Source organism: Zonotrichia albicollis, chromosome 9 (genome assembly GCF_047830755.1).
Source record: "Zonotrichia albicollis isolate bZonAlb1 chromosome 9, bZonAlb1.hap1, whole genome shotgun sequence".
Classification (NCBI taxonomy): Eukaryota; Metazoa; Chordata; class Aves; order Passeriformes; family Passerellidae; genus Zonotrichia; species Zonotrichia albicollis.
Window position 1 is genome coordinate 22,278,858 of NC_133827.1, and position 23,104 is coordinate 22,301,961.

General features: G+C 49.3%; 1 long non-coding RNA gene across 6 annotated transcripts in view; it reads right to left on the bottom strand.

The window, feature by feature from the left end:
• LOC113459588 (uncharacterized) overlaps positions 1 to 22,698 on the bottom strand; it is a 79,056-nt gene extending 56,358 nt beyond the window's left edge. The window contains exons 1-7 of one of the 6 annotated variants that reach the window (XR_012581596.1): positions 16,088 to 22,698; positions 15,671 to 15,791; positions 14,977 to 15,015; positions 12,189 to 13,087; positions 9,120 to 9,189; positions 8,886 to 9,004; positions 502 to 6,295 (exon numbers count right to left, since the gene is read on the bottom strand). This is a non-coding gene — a long non-coding RNA (uncharacterized LOC113459588). Of the gene's footprint in view, positions 1 to 501; positions 6,296 to 8,885; positions 9,190 to 12,188; positions 13,088 to 14,976; positions 15,016 to 15,670; positions 15,792 to 16,087 lie in introns of all 6 variants that reach the window. The other 5 variants (XR_012581597.1, XR_012581599.1, XR_012581598.1 and 2 more) reach the window with 5 other exon arrangements.
• Between the last annotated feature and the right edge of the window lie 406 nt (positions 22,699 to 23,104).

Genomic DNA, 23,104 nt, shown 5'->3' on the forward strand with positions numbered 1-23,104 from the left:
AACTACCCTGCAAAAGCTATAGTTTAGCACACTTACACCTCCACCCCACAAATACCTGTGTTAAACACAAAATAAAAGGCAGCAGGGGAAAGGATCGTTCAAAGGGAAGGCCTGGCCAGAGGATCCCCACCTCACTCCCAGCCCAAGGGAATGCCAACACTCCCTTCATGCCTGGCCTGTCACTGAGTAATTGAAGGTGATAATGGGGGTGGATGAAGAGGGAGAAAACACACAGGTGACAACTGGCTGCACTGCACAGTGCTGGATTTAGGGGATGGATGGATGGATGGATGCAGAAAACACACAGGTAACAACTGGCTGCACTGCACAGTCCTGGATTTAGGTCCAGCTTGCTGAGGCTTGGAAAATTCAGCATTTCTTCCACTCGCATCCCTGCCAGCAGAGCCCTTTGCTGAGCGGGCTGGCCCCAACAGAGGGCACTGACACACTGACCAACCCTCTCCAGAGCCGCCTCCTCGTCCCTCCCGCAGCCCGGCTGACCTCCCCGCTATCGAGCTCTCCCCATCGCGGTCCTGGCAGGGGCTGCACGGTCCCACCCAGCGCCGATCCGCGGGCCCGGGCCGGGAAGCGAGCGAGCATCCCTCCCAGTGATGCTCAAAGCGGAGCATCATTCCCGGCGGCGGGGAGCGATGGTGGTGGGAAAAGCTGGGAGGGGGTGGGAAATGGGGGGGCCTCACTTTTTTCAGGCTGTTAACTGTAATTAGCCTGGTTTCTGCGATGTAATTATCCCGCAATCTCAAAGCAAACACCCTGGAGGAAATTGCACGGTTAAAGACAGCGCGGCATTAAAAATAAATTATGAGAGTCCTGCTCGCTGCTCCTGCGGATCTGTCAGCGTTTTCCCTCAAAAAGCCCCGGCTTGGGGGAGCTGGAATCACCCAGCTGTGACTCTCCCTGCCAAACTGTCTGCCGAGACGGAGGGAACGTCAGGATTCCGAGCACCCCCCCTTTGCCAGCTCGGGAGACGTTTGTCACAGCCCAATTACAGCCCGGGGGGAGGAGAGCCTGTTTTGTTTGGGGTTTTTTCCCAGAGGAATTAAATTCTGCCGGCTATTTAATACAGAGCACGAACAAAGCGTGCAAGGTGTTTGGAAACAAGTCAGCTCCTCACGGATCACAATATTCCTGCCTCTGGCTGGGGGAGCCTCCTCTGAGCTGCCCTTTTTGTTGCTGCCTGAGTGATTCCCTTAAGGATTGTGCTTTATCCCAAATCTCTGTCCCAGGAGGTGGAGGAAGCCAGGCAGTTCAAGAGCTGGAGGCTCATGGCTCATCCTTTGGTTGGCTCCCACACACAGAGCTCAGCCTCAGCCCCGTAGCCTGAGTAATGTGGAAAGGAAGGAAGAAAGGAAGGAAGGAAGGAAGGGAGGGAGAATTGGGAAGCAGGTCCGAGCTCCTCACACAGCTCTGTAGAATGTGGTGAGGCCACCAGAGAAGACTCAAAGGTTTCTGTGGTCTTATTTGTAATTTTGGAGTGTCTTTTCCACTCTTCCTCTAAGACAGCACCAGCCCAGCCTCAGCCATACACTTAAAGCCACCCAAAGAGTTTCCAATGTCACCCCAAAGTCCTTCCCCTGTGGCACTCCTCTCCCATGGCAAGTCCCTTCAGGTGAAGGGAGCTTCAGATGACAAGAAGGTGTCCCCAAAGGAGGATGTGCTGCTGTGTCACATCCCAGGAAAGAAGCAGTAAAGCAGTACCTCAATGACTTTAAAAGCTGTAGGTGACATTTAAACACTTTCTGAAAATCTGCAGAGAGCTGGGAGGTGGCACCATCTCCAAACCTTCATGATCATCACCACACACAACTTGGTTCATTCTGCCACAGCTGAGGGGTCTCAGGAACATTCTGAGCCCTTGGGGAGACACTTTTTTCTACAAGAGATGACCCAGAGAAGACCAGCACCGTGCTTCTCATCAGGAAAACAGCTCCCTTCAGGAGTCCTGCAAATGGGCTTCTCCAGAGCAGACCCTTGCCCTGGGCTGTGGGTAATTAATGGGTGCTCCTGGAGAACAGCCCCAGCCTCCAGCAGCCCCAAGCCCCACTTGGTTAAACCCCTAACACAGCTTAAGGAATGAATCAATCCCAGTGACTCTGCTCTCCACAGATCCCAGTCACTCACAGGATGCACAGAACACGTCTGGAGAGCCCATTAAAAGCCACTCGACTGGAAAATAGTTTCTGGCCTAATTCTAGCTCAGGGGTCTTGGTCGGGGGGAGAAATCTGACAGCGAGAGCGTGTCTGCAGGGAGCACCAGGCAGAGCTGTTAACTACTCCACCAATCTAATGGATAGCACTCTCCAACAGTAATTAATAATTAATATTCGTAGCCTGCTTAAATCTGTTGACTCTGTAAACCACAGCTTCTCACTTAAAGGCCTCTCATCGTGCTGAGACAAACTGGAGAACAACCCCCATGGAGAGACTCAGCATAAACAAGAGCAGCAGCAGCTCCCAGGCTCAATCCCTATCCCTGTCCCATCTCTGTCCTGTTGAGCTCAGCATCGTTCCTTAGCAGTGCCCCTGTCCTGGGTGGGCACAGGACACTGGAGTCACCAAGTCCAACCTCCTTCAATAGCTCTGCTCAGGTTTTCCTGCCAGGGACCATTCAGGACAGCAGTGGAGGGTGTCCACACACAGACAAAAATCCCCAGTAGTCCTGTCTCCTTTTGAGCTCTGGGGGTTGATTTGAAGGGCAATAAATTCAATTAATGCCCCCAGCTTGAGCCTGGTTTGCCCATGATGGCAGCGGGTGATCTCTCCTTGTCCTCATCTCAACCCACAAGCCTTTCATTATATTTTCTCTCAGGAGGCAGTGCCAGTGGCCTTGGGAGCAGCCTGTTGTCCAGACAGGGACACAGGTTCACCCTGCCCCAGTCCAAGATAAATCTGATAATTTATAAAAGGATTTATTGAATTCAGGAGCTGGCCTTTTTGCACCAGTGATCAATTTGAGCTTTCTGGAGGCTGGAGTGCATCACTGAAGTTTGCTGCCTTGCCTCTAACCAATCCTCCATATGGATCCACTGCAGATATCACTCACAGCTTCCCTCTTTTCCCCACTCCCATCACTGTCACCACCCTGATGAGAGTTTCAGCCACCAGGAGATCACTGATGGCTGTGGGATTGGGCTGTGGGAGTTAAAGGCACCCAGGGAGCCCAAATCCAGCTGGGAGGTGCCAGAACCAGGTTAGGTCACAACAAGGGAAGGTGGCCCAGGGCAGGACAAGTCTGCTGGGTGGCAACCACAGCTCCCAAAAACATCATAAACCTGAAGAACTTGAAGGGCTGGACCAAGAATTTGTGGATCTGGCCTGTGGGATCACCCAAAGCAACCTGATTTTGTGTCTGCAGCATCAGCTCCAGGGACAATGTGACTTCCACTGAAATCACCTTTTCTTTTCTGCTCAAAAAAGGTCAACCCTTAATAATTTTAAATCTAACATTTTGGGGTAATTGGATATACACAGATGATTTTTCTTTTTGTAGCTGATTTAGGTAATTTATTCTGTAGTCTGTTACTACTCCTGCTATATTCCAAGTTTGGGAGAAAACAAAAAATTCCTTTTTCCTGATAAAGATCATTATTCCATCATCTGCATTACAAGTTGTCTTTTATCATAGCTATGATTTAATCTGATAATAAACTCCTAAGTCTCAGGCAATAGTTTCACTCACCAAGTCACACTTGATACCTTATTTCCCATGGAAACTTGAAATTCTGTTCAGTTCCTTTAATCAGTATTCAACAAATACAATCCCATTGAAATTTGTTTTTCTTTCCAAAGGGTAATGGAAAAAGGCCTCCTTGCTAGCATTCAGATGTGAGCACACCTAAAAATATCTAATATCAGGAAACAATTACACTTCTTCACTTGAATTAATAACTTGCATTTAGAAAGGAGGAAAATATGCCCATAAATAATTTTTCCCCAGCTTCCTATAAAAAACAAGGACAATCAATGTGAATCTGTAGTTAAAAGTAACAAGAACTGTGGCTGTTCTGCAAAGCTGTAACTTGGTTTTAAACACTGAGAAGCCAGACCTTGGGAGAATGGGACAATTTTTGCACTGTTCTGCAAAACCCCAATATTTTGGGGAAAAAACTCAAACAAACCTTTTTTTGTGGTTTGTGTACGTTCTTTTATATTACAAGACAGTAAGTCCTTCCCTCTGGAATCTCCTAGGGAGCTAGAGAGTTCTGATTCCCCAAGGTTTCCAAAAACAGGAGGAAAAAAAGAAAATAAAGAAATATTTTCCTCTTATTTATTTTTCTTAAAAAGAGGAAAATAATCATTTGGGTTTGAAGGAAATCTAGTACTCAGCTTGAGTAAAAATCTGTCTTAATAAAGTCTCTCAAGACTTTGGTGAGATTTTCAGAGAAATGGATGTGGGATTTGAAATACAAAGTTCAACATTTTCCTTAGGAAAGCTGAACACAGGGCATTGAGGTAAAGCAGGATTTTTGGGGGAGTACAATTCCCCTCCTACATCCCACCCATGAAATGAGGGAAATTCCTCTCCCTGGTATCTCCATCCCCCCTTCTCTCCTCAGTTCAACCAAACAATATCCCCTGTAGGAAAGATGGAGCATGAGAGGTTGGAGAGCACAAAAGCAGCCCCTTTTGGGACATTTTGCTAATGACTGGAATAATGATGGCATTCCTGTTAGGAGCTGTGGAGATGACATGACAAACACCACTCACAATTGTCATAGATTTTGCAGAAGGCAGTTTGGAATAATAAATGTTTTGAACGTAGAGCAAGAACAAAAGAGCCCCTTGGTAGCTGGATTTCTCCTCCTGTGGTGTTTCCAGGGCCCTCCTGGGGTGTTGCAGTGTCTGGAGCAACATCTCAGGTGGTGATGCTCAAGTTGAACCACCCCAAATCCCTCCTCCTCTGCAGGAATTCTGGCCAAAACAAAACAACCCAGGCTCCCGAGAAGAGAATGAAGAAGTTCATGCTCATGGAATCATTAAGGTTGGAAAAGACCCACAAGATCCCCAGTGTTCCTTCATTCAGCCCCAGAACTCGGGCACCCCAAGGGTTGTGTTGGGAGAGGTCTGTGCAGGTGCCCTCCCACTATCCCAGCAGGATGCATGCTCTCTGCCTGGCCATGTGTCCAGCTCCCACATTCCAGAGGCCTGCTGGGATGGACAGGGACAGCTGGTGGTGCTGGAATGAGGCTGCATCCCCAGGCACACAGAGAACACCTTTGCTGCACCACACATCAGCATCTGAGGGGCAGCCTGAGCCATGGGCAGCAGCAGGAGATGGGAGACCAGGAGAGACATCAAAGGCACGAGGAGGAGGGGTCCAGAGGATGAGCAAAGGGGTTGAGGAAAGCCAGGGAAAAGAAGAGGGTGCCTGGGAGGCTCTCATTTGAAAGCTGAAGGCTGCCTGCCAAAGCAAACAGTTGGACATGGAGGGCTCTCCATGGCTCTGGTTCACTTGGACCATCTGGCATTTATTGAAATTGCCTCCCTTTGTGTTTGCTCTGATGAAGTGGGTTTGTATTCCTGCTTTCTCTTCCTCCTTTCTCCTCTCCCAGGCCAACACGTGGCTTCTGTCCCGCCTTTCATCTCCCACATCCTCACAACAGCTATTGAACAAAGAGCCCCACTGCAGGGAATGAATCCCAGGAGGAATCAGGGACGGGGAGAAAATGCCTGCACATGGACAGCCCCACGCATGGCCCTGCTACCCCTTGTCTTACACACTTCCACTGCTCCCCTTGGCCCTCAGTCTGGGAAGGCAACAGACTGAGAGGAAAGATGGAAAGAGAAATCAGAGCAGAAGTTAAACGGGAGAACAGAAAAGCAGGGAGGGAAAAAAATCCTTCCAAAAGGTGCAATTGCAAAGTGATGACAGGCTGGTGGAAGGGAATTAGCAGAGAGGAGGGCTCTGTTCACCTCCTCCCCTCCCTGCTCTGCTGTGTGATCAGAAGGAAGCCAAAAGAGCCGTTTTGTTGGGAACTTTGGCATCCGCCGCTCTCCTGCAGCAAGGGCGAGAGACTGAAATAATCAACATTTTCTGCGGCACAGAAATGCAAACACTCAAATTCACATCTCAACTGACAGCTTCAGTCAAAATACATCCCCCTGACGCTCTTCAGTTAGAAAAGATTCACAGACTCGTTTCGCAGTCCCAGGCCACATTACACAGCCATGCTGCCAGAGTCTGGATTTCCTGTAAGTCAGCAGAAGCCTCTGGGGCTCGGGATGCACTTCCAGGCCTATTGCACAGAGGAGCCTTTCCAGTGGTTTTTCAGGAAGCCTGTCTCAGTGGAAAAGAAAGAAAAAAATAAGAAATCAGCACAAGCGCGAGGGTGGGGAGAGGTTTCCTTTGCCCTGCTCATCCTCTGGATGCTCCAGAGCCAGGACATCATTCAGCACAAGACCCCATCCAGCAAATTCCCATCCCTGTCACTGCCATGCCCCCACTGGGAGATCCATGTAGACTCCAAGGACTGCAGAAAGGAGCTCGGTGACTCTGCTGGCACAAATTAGTGGAGCTGAAACTTTAGATCAGTGACAGAGCCTCTTCCTCCTGGGAGCAGTAAATTGCAATGCTGGTCCCTAAAGACCCTCCTTGCCATTAAGTGATTAATGAATTCATTAACACCTCTAGGAACATGGGAAATATGACACGGACAGCCTGCCTAGGCTTTGCAAAGTATTTTTCCTGAGGAACAGGAGAGAAGAGTGGCTAATTAAGCTATATGGCCCGTGGCAGCACTACTACATTTATCCAGAGGGGACGAGCAGAGGCATGAGATTCTGTCTCCTGCTCCTGACCAGCTTTTATTTGACCCATAACGAGATGCTAAAATCAAGGGTTTATTGCTATTATAAACCTTTCATTTGAAGGGGGGAGGGAGAAGGCTTTTTACTGTAATGGCTTTAATGGCTTTCCCAGCGTTCCCAGTCCAGAGGTGGAATGGTCCCAGCATATCTGGAGGTAAGGAGAGGGGAAGGAATTGCACAATGGCCTCTTCAAATCCACAGAGAGACTTAATTCTTGCCCTAAAGCCACGATCACATGCTCCAGCCCATTTCCCTGACAGTTTTATTTACCAACTGCAACATAACCAACAGCCCAAGCACTTGGGATGAAGTGTGAGCCGGGCTCAGGGCTGTGACACCTGCACTAAATCAGCCCGGGATCACCTCCCTTCCCATCTCAGCAGGACACTCCTGCTGCTCCCACAGCCCCAGCCAGGCAGCTGGGGGAGCCAATCCATCCCTGCCACAGGAACGACAGTGCCACTGCCCCACGGGTGCCTTGGATCCGTGTCCCAGGTCTGGATTCCTCTGAAGCCTGGCTGGAGCCTTCCATCAGCCCCAGGGGCAGCCAGGCAGGGCTAGCTCAGGAATGGATGCCCACATCCCCCACTCTGAAGGGATAAATAGCTGCTTGCAGCTCATTTCCCTTCCTTCATCCTGGGCTTCTTTGTCCCTACATCCCATTGTTCACAGAATCCCAGGATGGTTTGGCCTGGAAGGGATCTTAAAGTCCATCCAGTGCCACCCCCTGCCATGGCCAGGGACACCTTCCATTATCCCAGGTACTCCAAGCCCTGTCCAACCCAGCCTTGGACACTTCCGGAGGGAAGTGGGGCAGCCACAGCTTCTCTGGGCGTTTGCTGTATTCTTACAGACAACATTGGGCTCATCTCTGCAGCCCCCGATGACTGCAGGAATTCCTGCCCATAACCCAAGTGGGACAAGTGTCCTTCAGCCCAGAATGGCACACAGAGCTGAGACTATGCTTTTCCCAGTTCCTTGGGCTTCTTCACTTCCAGAGCAAGCTGAGGAAGATCCACAGCAATCCAAGGGGGCAAGAGATGCTCTGTGCAAAGCACTTTTACCACTTGCAGGCAGTGAAGGTGGCAGGGAGCCACCAGGATTTCCTGCAGGTGTGGGGGCTTCAGAAAATGTGAAAACTGGGGAGAATCAGGCTGGGGAGATGACTCCATTTTAAAGCCAGTAAATTGGAGAGAGCTCAGAGAAAGGCCCTACGAAGATGAAAGGACAGCAGGTATTGATTTACGTAGGAAGATCAAAAGAGCTATATTTGTATATGGTAGTTTAGCTAAGTGATGACTAAGTGTTTAACAGGAAGGGTTTGAAGGACACAAACCCAGAGAGGCTTTGTGCAGCGCAGGAGCTCAACAGGAGCAGCAGGGTGGGAGAAAAGGAAGGGAAAAGAGGCAGATCCCAGCTGCCTGCAGATGGTTTTTGGCAGGGGGATGTGAGCAGCCCTGCTGACTCCCAGCCCCAAACCAGCGTCCCAAAGCTTTCCAAAGCCCATCCTGAACTGGTTTCCAAGGCTTTCCAAAGCCCATCCTGCACTTTGCTCTCAGCAAGACCACCTCCAACCAGCTCATGCCATGCCACAGCATCCAGGGGCACAGGGCAGGTCCTCGAGGAGCCCTCACAGCCACACAGAGGGTGACACCAACGTGACTGAACCTCTGAGTGCTGGGAGACCTGTGAATGCCCCAGGACAGAAACAGAAACAACCCTGCATCTCAAATCCACCTCTGAGGACCCCACTGTCCTTCTCCATCCACTCCAAGGCCTAAGGAACTCATCACCAGTCTTTGAAATTACTTAAATATGTCTGAAGGCATCACTTCTTGCTTGGAAACAGTGTTTGAAAATATTAACCTGAGTGTGGCACAGGGCCCAATCCATCTGCAGGGGATCTGCTCCTTTCTGCTCCACCTCTGCTAGGTTACTCAGGATTTGCAGGGAGAAGGATGGGACCACAGCCAGAATAGCAAAACACTCTTCTGTTCCTCGAGGTAATTCAGGCCCAGGTGGGAAAAACCCAGTTAAAGTGACTGTAATGAATGACTTACCCTCGGCCTCCCTCTGTGGGCCTGGATTGGCACATGTATTGTCTCCCTTGTGCTTCCAAGAGCAGGGCCAGGAGCATCTCAGGGGCTGACACCTTGGAAATCCTCCAGGAAGAAGAATCCTGAGTGCACAAAATAGGAAATAAAAATATAGCAACTGTCCTGGGCTGTGCAGGGCTGCACAGGGAAGGAGCTGGGGGCCACAGGTTTCATTAAACAGCTGAATTTTTTAGTTACCTTGTAGTCTTGAATCTGCTTACTCTGCTAAAGGCTGAGCTGCCCATCTGAGCAATTCCAATCCAGCATTCTCCACAGAGAAGAGATGGAGAAGAGAAAAGGGAAGACAAGCAGGACAGAGAGAATCTGATAAGGGAGCCTGATTGAATCACTCTGTCATTGCCTGGGACACCCTGAAATCTTTATGGCCTCACTACATAGCCTGAAAATACTCAGAAAAAAGCTTTTGCTTCAGAATCTGGAGGGACATGCAGGCAGTTTAGATCAATTCCAGTGCTCTGCTCTCTGTCCACATCATTCAGCATTTTATCCACCATTTGCTGGAGTGATTCTCTTCTCTGGGAATGTTTATAGACAGCAGAAGGGGAGGTCACAAGTAAGTAACCATGAGAACAGGGCAGGTCACAGTGTGGGTTAAATGAGCCCACCTACAAGGGCAGCACTCATGGCCCCTTGCAGACCCACTAAATACATTTTTCTCACCTTTTCCTATCAAGTGTCAGCAAGATCTACCCCAATCGAGGGCCCCTTGATCTGTGTGGCTAGACAGGGATTCAGGAGGATAAACATCCCCACTTTGGTGGCTGGAGAGGGTGACAGCACAGGGGGTGTTTGCTTTTGTTTGGTTTTGCTCAGCCAGACTCAGTCACTTGGCCACAGGCTGCTCACCCCCTCCTCACTGCTGAGGTACATCACCCTGCAAAAATGTAGTCTGATGCAAGGCAGTGCAAGATAACACCTCTGGAAACCAGGAATGCAAATGACAGCTTATTCCAACGTGAGAGATTACCTCAGAAAGCACCAACTGCAGCAGGACCAAAGATGCTGTCCCTGGAGTAAGTGAATATTCATCCAAGCAGGGACGGGCACCAGGCTTTCACTGGACATTTGCATTTCCTTCTTCTCTTACCCTCCATTTCCCTCTATTTCACCCACATTTGCATGACTTTATATGACAAAACAACCCCCTCCAGCATTTTAGAGGCTGTGAGAGTCCTTGTGCAGAGCACAGCACAGCTCTGGGCAGCTTTTAGAGCCTTGCCAGGAGATGTGGGGTGTCCACACAGGGAGGGGAGGCCTTGGAGAGCATTCAAAAGGATTCCACACACAGAGCTGAGAGCTGGGAAAAGTCCGAACTCAGCTCAGCTTCCTCAGTTTGCCAAAGCGTTGCTTTAAAATAATCCCAAAATGTCCAGGCATCAACATGGAAATGTCCTGGCTGGCAGGGGACTTCCCAGGATTCTGACAAGGAGATGATGAGATTCAATGCCTGGAAGCTCAGGTCAGATAAATCCCAAAATACAGCACTGTTTCCCAGCAGGGAGGGACACAGCAGGGTGTGGATCCTCCAGCTTGGACACTGCTGGAGTAGATAACTCCTTCACAGGCAGGCTGTCATCCAGCTCCTGGAGACAGGAGCACAGGGAGCGGGGCTGGGTGGCTCAGGGCATCCCTCCCTACCCTGGCTCCCTTCCTTGTCCCCTCAGCCACGACAAGAACAGGAAATTCTGGGTGATCTGCTGCTCTCCTTGCACTCCCCATGAAGCTGCAGCCCAGCCTCACTCCCCAAGAGCTCAGGAAGGAATTTGTTGATTTATTTTCCTCCCCCAGGCTCATTTGGCCCAGCAGATGTTGCTTGCTTGTTCTTTTTGTTATCTCCTTGCCTTCCTCTGAATGGTCAGAGCAGGGCTGGGCTGGGGCTGCCACAGCCAGGGTTTGTGGGGTCCCCTTGCTCTGTGCCCTTTGGGATCAGCTGGTGCCACCTCACCCAGCCACACACACAGAGCTTCTGTGACATTTAGTGACCATGGTGGGCACCAGAGGCAGAGTTCATACCCTGCACAGCACATCCTTTAGTCTGCCAAGTGATCCCACTGCTCAGAACATGCCCAAATAAACATGTGTAAGAGCTGAAATCCAATCTCTCCCCTGCCCTGTCCCCTGGAAAACTCTTTGATGACTAAGCCCATTAGGGGAGGAGCAAATCTCCTGGAAATGTCACAGCTGATCTCTGCTGACCTTATCAAAGTGCAGGATCAATACATTGACCTGTTCAGAGCAGCAAACCTTAAGCAAAAGCCAAAGAGAAGCAATTAAAGCAGAATTTCAAGAATGGGAAGGGGGGAGGGAGATGGAAAAACCCCCTATTCTTGCTCTGGAGGGTGAAAAACAAATGAGCCAAAAGGAACCGTGATGCTGAGAATTATCATCTACATAATTAGTATTTGATAAAGCAGGAAATAAAATACAACACCCATTCATCATGCTGACAGCTGCAGGACCACGGTGCCAGGCTCATCACTGTGCCTTCAGCAGAGCAGGTTCCCATCCTCACCTCCAGTTCAGGGTGCCCAGCATGCCCTGGGACATTCCCAGGTTTGGAGCATGATCCAGGCTCTGGAATGCCTGGGTTTGAAGGGTGGAGAACCAACAGCCCTAGGGACAGCTAAGGAGCATCCAGTGAGTCTGGGACTTCAGGCACATAGGGACCTCCAGGCAGCCTGGAGAGATAAACTGATTTTCCTGACACCTGGAACTCCACCAATTCCCCCTCATGGCTGCAGCAGCAAAGCCCTGCCCTGGCTTTGAACTGGAAAAAAAACCCAAAACCATCACCATTTTGTACACCTCATTTCAAAGAGCTTGGAGCCAGCCTGCCTTGCAGGACAATTATGGACAGGGGCAAGGAATGGGCCTGGCTGCCCAAGGAGATGCAGCCAAAGGATTTCTGGTCAAACACAACCCATCCCAGCTCCTACAGACCACAAAGCAGCACCTCCCCTCTGATTTTACATAAGATGCAAGAGTATTTTCTGATAAACTTGTTATTAACCTTCCCATGAAAAGGGCAGTCCACAGGGAAGGGGCTCCAGAGTGCAAAGAGGAGCTGTGGCTCCCACAGAGGACAATCTAAAGGAGCAGGTAACAGAAAGAACACTGAACAAAACCAAAGAGATGGAGATTAAAAGGTAAATCACTCACAGGACATCTAGAGCAGCTCTCTCTACAGGGCTTTGTCCCAAAGGAGAGATATTTTCCTTTCTCTTTATAGCAATTTTTAAGATTTACCTTTCCTCACAAGGGTGAGCACGAGGCACTTGAAGGCAGCTCAGGGACACAACAGGCAGAATCCACCTTTGCCTTTGCTGACACAAAGAGCCAAGTCCCTGCTGGCAGCACCTCACATCCATCCTGCTGTGCAGGGCTGTGCCCAGCTCCACTCAGGGTAGATAGATCCCTGTCCATCTGTCAGGCACAGCATTTCACTGGAAAAACACTAAAATATTCCCTTGAGTGCTGCAAGTGCCCCAGTTCCCACGTGAATCCTCTCACCATTAACCACAGGCTGCTGTGAGCAACAGGAAGGGCTCTGGTCCCAGCCCTTCCTCCTTCCCTCCCTTTTTACTTGCCATCCCCTCTAATTTCATCAACTTCTTCTGCTGCCTGGTTCTTCATAACCTCACCTCATTAACCCACGACAAGGCAGGATCTCAGCCCTCCAGCTGACCACCTTTTCCCAGCACAGACAGAGCCCTGTGAACAATCTCTTTGGGATGTGTTTCAAAAAATAAAAAAAAATAAATAAAAAAGGCAATCAAAGCAAGTCTGTGCTGTCCTGGGGAATTCTCTGTGCACTGAGAGCCTCATCAAACCAGGGGAAAGAAAGCAACAGCAAATTTAACAGTGCCATCCCTAGCAACCACAGATGGCTGTAGTTCCTAAATAAGCATTACATTAGTGCAAAGGAGAGGGGAGAAAAAAAATTAAAGGAAGAAAGGAAAATATAACAGCTGTATCTTAAGCCTGGAGGCTGATGCTAAATCTACATTTGTAGATGCTTTCAGCACTAGCAATAAAAGTCAAGTTTCTTCCACGTTAAAGGGGCACTGCTGAGTGTTTTATGCAGCATCCTCGACCTGCTGATCATTTGGTGGGAACATCCTCCAGCTGTCCAGCAGGATGGGGACCTGGGAAAACAGAAGGAGATGTGTCCACAGAGAAAAGAAGTGGGGGAAAGCATTAATATTTAATGGAGTGTTTTACACTCCTTTGAATGGAGTGTTCTGCTACAAAAAACACCAACAAAAACCAAACAAATACAAAAATCGATAGTGCACAATGGCCTTCAGTGCACTGACAGAAACATCATTCGCCCTCTCGTCACTGCTGTCATGTTAAAACCACAGCTCCAACAATTTCCCCAGCCTGGAATTCTGCTGGGTGGGCAAAACAGAGGAAAAAGAACTGGGGCCTTGACTTGAAATCTTGGCCCCTCCAAAGCAGAGGAAATCTCACTCTGGAAGAGGGAGCACAGGTGGGGTTCATGGAATCAATCACGGAATTACAGAATTAATCACAGGATCCCAAAAGTGTTTGGGTTGGGAGGGACCTTAATACCCATCTCATTCCACCCCCTGCAATGGGCAGGGACACCTTCCACTGTCCCAGGCTGCTCCAAGCCCCATCCAACCTGGCCTTGGATGCTTCCAGAGGTCCAGGAGCAGCCACAGCTTCTCTGGGCACCTGTGCCAGGGCCTCAGCACCCTCCCAGAGAAGAATTTCTTCTGTATATCTAAGATAAATCTCTTCTTTCTGTCTGAAGCCATTCCCCCTTGTCCTGTCACTCCATCCCTGTCCCCAGTCCCTCTCCAGCTCTCCTGGAGCCCCTTCAGGCACTGGAAGGGGCTCTGAGCTCTCCCTGGATCCTTCCCTTCTCCAGGTGAACACCCCCAGCTCTCCCAGCCTGGCTCCCAAGCAGAGAACCTCCAGCCTTTGGAGCATCTCCATGGCCTCCCATGGACTCACTCCAGAACCTCCACATCCTTCTGGTCCTTTGGATCCCAGGGCTGGGGCAGCTCTGCAGGTGGGGTCTCACCTGAGCAGGGCAGAGGGGCACAATCCCAATCCCTTTCCTGCTGCCTACCCTGGGATCAGCCCAGCACAGGGGGGTTCTGTCCCAGTGAGCAGAGCTGGGTCACCCTGAGCTCCTCATCCCTCACACCCACAAGTCCTTCTGCCTAGGGCTCTTCAGGAAAGCTCTGCTCCCAGCTGAGGGGGTGCTGGAGATTCTCCCCCATGATGTGGGAAGGAAACCATGAGTTTGCTGCCAGCAAAGAGCACAGCTGGCACAAATATTGGAGGAGCATGTCGTGGTGACGTGGCTGGACCTCCAACACTGTCCTGAGTCACCTCCACTCATGGCTGTGCCCAGCCTGCAGCCAGCTCAGCCCAGAACCCAGAGGAACATTTTCCTGAGGCAGAATCTCTCTATGGATTCTGCCAAGCTGCAATGCCAATGCTCCAAGCTGGAATGCCAAGGATCAGCCATGGGAGCTCCCCAGAGATGCACCTTCATAAACAGAGACAGCCAAACCAGTCCCAATCCCAGATCACCGACCTCAGCTGACACACACGTGTGTGTGCTGTCAGGGGTGAGGTTCCTTGCAATCTCACATGTCCCTTTTCCTCTACTTTGCTCTTTAAAGGTTTCATTTCTCTCCTGTTTCCATCAGTCCGTGACAAAATGCAAAATTACCTCCACCGTGTCCAAGATGGGGAACCTTCTGCCTCCTCTTGAACTGTTCAGCATCTTTACCACATTCATTTATTTTTATTACACTTCATTAGAACAATGATGTCCTCTGAGGTACTTGGGTTCTTCAGCAACTCATGACTACTCCCTCCCTCACAAACATTGCAGATTATTCCCGTTTTGCTGTCATATTCCCTCTCCATCCCTGAATTAGCTACGCCAATTAATTACCAGCCCCTGGGACTGCTCTTAGAGCACAAGCCCTGAGGCTGAGGAGGGAAAGGGATGTTATTACACAAGTGAGCAAGGTTTGGCTGCTCTTACCTGAGCTCCACCGGGATTTTCCATCAGAACGTTGATTTTCTGCAAAAGGAACAACTCACCTGGGCATGTCAATGCCAACACGTTCTTGTTTCTAAACAAAAAATTACCCGAGTGTTTTGACAACATCAAAACATCATGTTTCATTATTTTAAGGGCATGGAACACTTTGATGTTAATTCTAAAACATCTTTTCACTTAGAAGTTTCTCTTTTAATCCAATTGCTTTAAATGCCAAAATCAAGTCAAAATATGTAAACAATTTTTAATGGTTTCACAGGGACATGTCAGGACAAAAAATACATTTAAATTAAACTCCATAATTTTTCCCTGAAATGGGAAATGCGCTTCTTGCTCAGGTCTAGACATCAGTGCAAGATCTTGGTGGACTCTGATGTAACTGAGAGAGCCCACCCAGGAGAGATGGACAATGGGGCTAACAGGGAGTGCAGGTGGGCATGGAAAAATCCAGGCTGAGCCAGGAGAGGAAAGAGGCAGAAGGATGAGCTGGGAACAATGCTGCAGGCCAGGGAAATGTGAATTTGTGGTGCCAGGTGGAGCATTTGCACCTGGGCCAGCTTTCAGGGACTTTGGGATGGGAATGGAGAAGCTGCCAAAGGAGGCCATTTCAGAGCACACATTTCAAGGACAATCCACAGAATCCTCTCAAATCCCACCAATTAGTGTGAAAACTCACCCTGGAATTTCCTTCCCTCTAAAGCAGACTCTCTGCTTTAGTGCCAGTGCAGAGCTGCATCCTGGTGGCATCAAGGGGAGATCTGGAAACATGATCTCCATCATTCCAAGCTGCTCTGAGCCTGGATCACCAGAGAAAGCAGATCAGTGCCGAGTGCCTGGCTGGGAGAAAAGCTGGAGCCATGCTCTGAAGAGCATTAATTGCTTATTAATTACCCCATTCATCACGGTGACACCCTTGCCTGCATTCCCAGTGGCACCCTTGCCATTGCTGGGACTGTCACACTGCTTTGGGTAAACTGAGACACTTCTGCTGCCTCACCTCAAACCCTCCTGGATCCCAGAGGGTGAAAAGCAAACCCAAAAACCCCACACCACATGAGAATCCAAATGACAACATGGCAGGTTGGAAACTTACCCCTCAATGGCAGCAGGGAAATGCAGATGAGAGGGGACTTCCAGGACAAGGGTGCTCCCAAAGCCCTCAAAATTTGGGATTCATGGTACAAGTTGCCAAGTATCATTTTACAGAGCCCATCCAGGGCTTTGCTGCAGCTTCCCACAGGCAACTGCAAGTTCCCATTAAATCACAGAGAGCTGTAAACCAATCACCAGGGAAAATTTCTGTTCCATCACCGGTGCTTTTTCTTTATTTCATTATTTATAGCACTCTCTGATTTCCAGCAACTTTTTTATTATAAAAAAAAATTATTTTCTTTGTCTGAAAATTGATATAAAAAGAAATCCATCTCTCAGCCGTCATTTCTCTTAATGATGTTTACATCAGCAGATGGGGAAAAAATCACTTTTTAAACAGAATTTATTACCCGCTGACCCAAAGCTTTCCCATACATCACTGTGCTTTCACAAAGTTAGTTTCCACAGCAACATGATGTAACTCTCCAGCGTGCCTGGGAGCTGCTGATGTTAACTCTTCCACTCCTATCCATATTTCTTTGTCAAGGGATACCTTGGCCACATGGACACTGGATGATAGAGTCAATCTCCTGAGTTGTGAGGGAACCACAAGCATTATCCTGGCCCTGCAGTGACATCCCAACAATCCCATCCTGTCCCTGAGAGTGGTGTCCAAACGCTCCTGGAGCTCTGGCTCTGGGAAAGCTCAGGAACGCTCTGCAAACAGGGACATCTTTAAGTTGCCTTGTTTAAGACATCAAGTTACAGCTTCAATCAAGAGGGAAAGGCTGCAGGTGTCCCAGGAAGAGGGACCAGCTGGGCAGGGGTAGCACAGAAGGAAGGAGATGGATGTGTGGAGATGCTCATCACAAAATCATGGAAAGGCTTGGGTTGGAAAGGTCCTTAAAAATCATCCAATTCCCAAAGGCAGGAATACTTTCCACTAGACCAGGTTGCTCCAAGCTGGCCTTTTCACCAGTGCAGCTGAAAGCAAATTTATCATCAGTTACAGCAGGAACACCTAAACCCTGTGAGAGATCTTCCTCCAGGCCCACCTGCTGGCCACCAAGGCCGGATACCAAGAGAATCTGGAAGCAAAATGTAATACATGGTTCTTCAGCAAAAGGCTTAGTGAAGATGGACAGGCAGGTGAAATAGTGATGAACTCCTCTGGGGTGAGCATTTTGTGCTGTGGGCCATCTCTTCAGTGAAACTTTGGTGCAGAAGGGCCCAGAGAGCAGAGCCCCCCTGGCTCTGAGAGAGCACCCAGAGCTCTCTCCAGCAGCACAGCCCACAGAGAACAAGCACAAGAGCAACCAGCACCAACACCCTGAGCAGGGGAAGGGCACAGCACAGCACTAGAAAACTCTCCAAGGATCAGGCTCCAGACTTTGGCCCTGCAACTCCAGGCCTGGGTGGATTTAGGAGCAGGTCTGGCCTCCCAGCAATCAAGGTTCAGCTCCAATAGAGACAGCTGCACCTATCACTGCATCCATTGATTGCCAGGATGTTGATAAACAATTGATTTTTTTCTGCAAAAGTCACCTGGAAGGAGTTTTATGCCTCTCTCTACCACCAGTGAGCGATAGCAGGAGCCTAACAAACACAGAGAGCACAAACTATCTCCTGCCAGGGCAGATAATTCCTGCTAGCAAACAGCTGAGCAATAGAAAGAAGTTGCTTCTGCTGGGATTTGGGAGTCTACCATGGTGGGAGATGGGAAAAGCATTTACTCAGAGCTTTGGCTCAGATATCAGTGTGTCACTCTGGCACCTTATCAAAGGAATCCAATATCTCCAGCCCCTTGGCTCGAGCCAGTTACAGAGCAGTGAGTGATCCACCTGAGGAGAGATGGCAATCAGCTCTCACCACAGGCTGCCAGAGATCAGAGGCCAAAGAGAAAAAGGCTGTGGGACTGTGGGAGGCAGTCACAACCCCCTGAGACAAATTGTATTGAGGGGAAAGCAGCCCCAGGAGAGCCTTGTTAGGAGAATGTCACACAGAGAGCTCTGGAGTCAAAAAACAACCAGGCATTTCAAGGGGACAAGAGAAATGCAAGTTCCTGAGAACTGGTGTCATATATCAGATTAAAAACCAGAAATCTGGGAGCAAAACATAATCCAGGCATTGGGGTCCTTCAGGGGAAGAGGACCATGTAATTAACTTATCCCTAACTTGGGAAAACTTTAAGTAGCATTCACAAGAGACAGCAAAGCAAAAGGGCACACTGGAAACCAGGCCCTGGCAGCTCTGATCTCCCCAGACTTCCCTAGATGCTGCAGAGCTCTGCTGTGAGAGTCCTCCAAGGAATTTCATGCGCACTGTGGATCTGTATTTCCCTCTGGACATCATTCCTTCTGTGTGCTGTGCAACAGCTCACTGACATAGCACTGCCAGGGTCTACAGAGGCAGAACTTCCTCCTAAACTTCCCTCTGCAATCCCTTCAGCACTCCTAAGAACCACACAATTGCCACAAAACATCTCCAACACACACAGCATGAAAGATGCTTCAGTATCTGTTCCCCACAGCCCGGGAGGATGGAGGGAATCCCTGTGCTAAACCACTTCTCACCTTTCCCAGAGCACCAAGCTTCCTCAGTAGCACCAAAAACAGGGAAGTCCTTGTCCTGGTCTGCCCTGAATAAAAGGATTAGTGGAATTTAAAGGTGTTTTCTGAGATGAGTCTCCACCCATAGCTGTATTTGGCTGGTGTGTCAGCTGTGTGCTCATGACCACAATAATTCATCAGCAAACACCAACAGCTTTGGGAAAGCTGACTCAGGAGACTGAGACCTTATTTAGCCAAAAACACTTGCTCTGATTGATTTTTTTCCTAAAAACAATTTAAGCTTCCTTTTCTGCATTCTGTGTGGCAGCTCTTGCACAAGTTAAAGCCTCCAGCAAAGCCACTCTGTGCTAAGAGGAATCAGTTCTGCCAAAAATGATCTGAGCCCCATTTGCAGTGACATGAGCACACATTGATGGGGTTACCATCATTATCAGAGATCAGACACAGGATTAGGATCATTATCAAATCAGCCTCCTCATGCCATTTCCTCCACTTATCTTGAAGTCCTCGAGTCTACCAGACGATGTTGACCTTTATATCAAAAAATGTCGAGCAGACTATTTATTGGAAAGCTCCAAATTAGATGACCAAGAAGGAGAAAGCTTTTCCAGCAGCAGCTCCCACCCCCATCAGCAGGATCCAGGAGCTCCAAAATGCAGGGAACTGGCTGCAGGCTCCTCAGAATAGTCTGTTTGATGGAAGAAGATGTGCTGATCCATCAGGCAGCCAGCCAGTGGGTGCTGTCCATTTCCTGCCCAGGACTGGGACATCCATCCATCTGTCCATCCATCCCCAGATTTGCCTGTGCTGGGTGGAAGCAGCGTGTGCAGTGGGCCTTTAAAACCTTGGCCCATGGAATGAGGGGAGTTTGGGACTGATCTGAAAATGGGGAGCCTCAACAAAATCACACCCTGTGGAGGACCAGGGCATGGGGCTTGGAAATGGGGCCACAGCCCTTCTCCTGCTCAGAGATCCTGTAAGGGAAACTACGATGGGTGCAGGATTCTGATGTGTGTTCCACATCAAGAACAATCCTTTCCCAAAGCTTCCCATATCCATTGTGTGGGTCAGGCTAAGGCTCAGCTCCGGGTCCAACAGTAATGAGACAGTGAAAATGACTCTGTTGGAAAGAGAAAACCAGGATACACAACCCATGACCATGACTGGAGCCCTGGAGTGTGAGGAGTAGGAACAACCCCTCCAGCACCCAGCCACCACAGCATCCTGGCAGGATTTTCCCACAATCACCTGCCCATCCTCAGACTCACCATCCCATTTCCAGCAATCCTGAGGTCTTACACCTTACCTACACTGCCACAGAGCTGGGCCCACTCGAGACCTTGCCACCCACCCTCTGCATGCCAGGCTGCTCCTGCTCCTTCCCAGCCTTTCCACGCGATATTCAGCCATTGAACTCGGCCCCAAAGTCCCGCCCTGCTCGTGCAGAAGTGCCCCTGGGGTCCAGAGGAACATAAACCAAACCCAGCTGCTCTCTGCTGTCACAGCCTAAGTGCATTAATGCCTTTTTATCTCCGTGGGGGCACCGCGGCCGCCCCCTGTTTCCACGCAATTGGTGTTAATAAAATCTCTCTCTGCAGAAGTGACAAGGGAAAGATCCTCTTCACATGGAAGATTTTATCTGCGTTGAAATTGAAGTGCAAGCCTTGTGTTCCATAAACCCCTCTGTTGATAGCTCTCATCTGCGACCCTCCTCCGAGACTGGCTTCGGGCTGATTATTCCCAAAGAAAACATCTCTATAAGGCAGCCTGGCTTGCAATCAACAAGTCAGCTCTGAAACACTTCTTTCAGCCAGCTTAGGTAATTTTCACTGCAAAATTAAAAGGAAAAAATTGTCCAGAGACAAAACATTGCACAGAACACATGGGAAATAAGATCCGGAATGGATTTGGAGTCGTGGCCAAAAACTGGTTAGTTTGGATTGAGGTGGAAGCCCTTGGAGCTGTGAGGCAGCAGCTGAGGGGAGACCTGAGGAAATTAAAGCAGCTGTTACAGCCTCCTTTCCTCTTCAGCACACGTGGGCCAGGGAGGACAGGAGCTCTGAGCTGTAGCTGAGCCCAGGTGTCCAAGCTCCATGGAAGCCCTAAGAAAATAGGTGGGAAAGAAGAGAAGAACCAGCTGAGCAAGGAACACACCTGAGTGGAAAGCCAGCAAGTCTCCGTGCCTGCCTCCAGAAGCAGGAGGTGGGAGGAGAAATCCAGTCTTAAAGATCCTGAGGTGTGCAGAAAACCCACAGCAGCATGGAAGGCAGGAAAAGGAAGGCTGAGGAGAGCCAGGCAGCAGCATCCTCTCAGGATGCCATGGAAATCAGTCTGCATTCCCTGCCATCCCAACAGATATGGATCAAACACGTGCATGTGAGTCTGTTGGGGTGCTGGGGATAATGCTGTACCCCACATGGCACCTTAGTTAAGCCTGGAATCCCAAGTGAAGGCCTTAAGCCACTTGGAAATTCTGCTGGAGGTATTTCACCAGAGCCTTGAGGGTCCAAAGTCCAAGAAAAGACACATTCCCACTGGCTTCTCCCACCTCCAAACATCTTCCTTTTCCTAGCTACAGAAGAACTTCACCATGCTCAGATTTTCCTCCGTGCTCTTGAAATCCCAGATCCATCTGGTGTGTCTTTGGTTTCACACGCCCTCTCCCCCATAAATCACTCATTCAGTTCTAGATTGATATTAACCATTTTGCCAGAAGCTCCTTATCTGCACAAACTGCTCCTGAGTCCACACCAAATGGAGAGAAATTATGAATGTGCTTCATCAGTCAAGGCAGGGAAAGTGATAGCAGTGAGGACAGACAGTAAATAAGGAAAGCATCCACCAAGTATTTCCAAAGTAAATCAAGTTACAGGAACAATTAGAGGAAATAGAGATTTTGTCTGCAATTACAGTCCTCTTGCTTCTCCCAGCCACACAGACAGTTATGCAGCATCAAAATGAAGAACTGACTTGCATTTTTAAAGTTTCAGATTGCATTTTCCCTGTTGGGAGAACAGTTTGAATCTCACTCTCTCCCTTCAACCAGCCCTACTGAACTCAGCTGTAACTTGAATATTCAATTCAAAATCAGGGCAGAGTTGAGGGTATTGATGAAACCCAGCTAGGATGCTCCTACTTACAGGTTCAGCAAAGCTTTTTGCAGGAGATTTTGGCCAGAGAGCAAATGAATGCAGCCCTAAAGCCCCTTGTGCTCAGCAGAGCACAACTGGAGGAATTCATTACCCATTTTTCTGGGGCATTTTTTATAAGTCCAGGTTGTAGCAGGTGAGCCCAACTCTGCCCAGTCTGTGGTTCTGAGCAATGAAAATAATGATTTCTTGATATTGAAAAAGGATAAAACCTTAACTGGCCCCATCTAATTGGCCATGGAAGGCAAATGATTATAGACTGGGATCTAGAAGGCGGTGATTCAAGTTTTAAAATTAATCTAATTAATAATCTTCAACTAATTTATTGCTGCCTCTGAAGAGGTAAAAAGGAGAGGTGTGCCTGCTGTGGATGGAGACACAGCCCAGCAGCTCTGCCAGCCACAGGGTGACAGCTCGACCTTGCGAGTGTCACCGCTCCCTGGGAATTCTGCTTCCAAATCCAACCCCTGCTGTGAGCACGGGGGAAGGAACAGCCTTCTCCTCGGAGACAAGAAGTGACAAGTGCCCGAGAGTGCTGATGTGCTGGGACACCAGGTGGGGACAGCAGCCAGGACAGAAGGACATGCGTCCCTGCGAGCGCCGGAGCGGAGCCGCGCAGCGGGGCCTTGCCTTCAGCCAGGACAGTGCCCTTGGAACGCTCTCTGCCTGCCCAGCTCATCTCCCTCCAGCTGCCTGCAGCCCTCTCCTGCCTGAGCAAAGTCAAACCCTGGGCACAGACACACACAGCACAATAAACTTCGGGTTTGCCCTCAGTGTGGACCTCTCCATCCCTGGGTGTGACCGTGTTCACACCCAGGTGTTCACAGGGGCTCTTGGTTGAGGGAAGAGACGAGGATCTGACTCCATGTTTCAGAAGGCTTGATTTACTATTTTATGATATATATTATATTAAAACTATACTAAAAGAATAGAAGAAAGGATTTCATCAGAAGGCTGCCTAAGAATAGACTAGAAAAGAATGAATAACAAAGGCCCGTGGCTCGGACTCTCTGTCTGAGCCAGCTGACTGTGATTGACCATTAATTAGAAACAACCACATGAGACCAATCACAGATGCACCTGTTGCATTCCACAGCAGCAGATAATAAATGTTTACATTTTGTTCCTGAGGCCTCCAGCTTCTCGGGAGGAAAAATCCTAAGGAAAGGGTTTTCCATAAAAGATGTCTGTGACACCTGGGAATGGATTTTTCCACGTTGCACACCTGGGATGAAGAGTCCTCACCTATTCCAGCTTGCAGGAAGGGTCTGACTCCCCACAAGACCCCAGTCCTTGCTC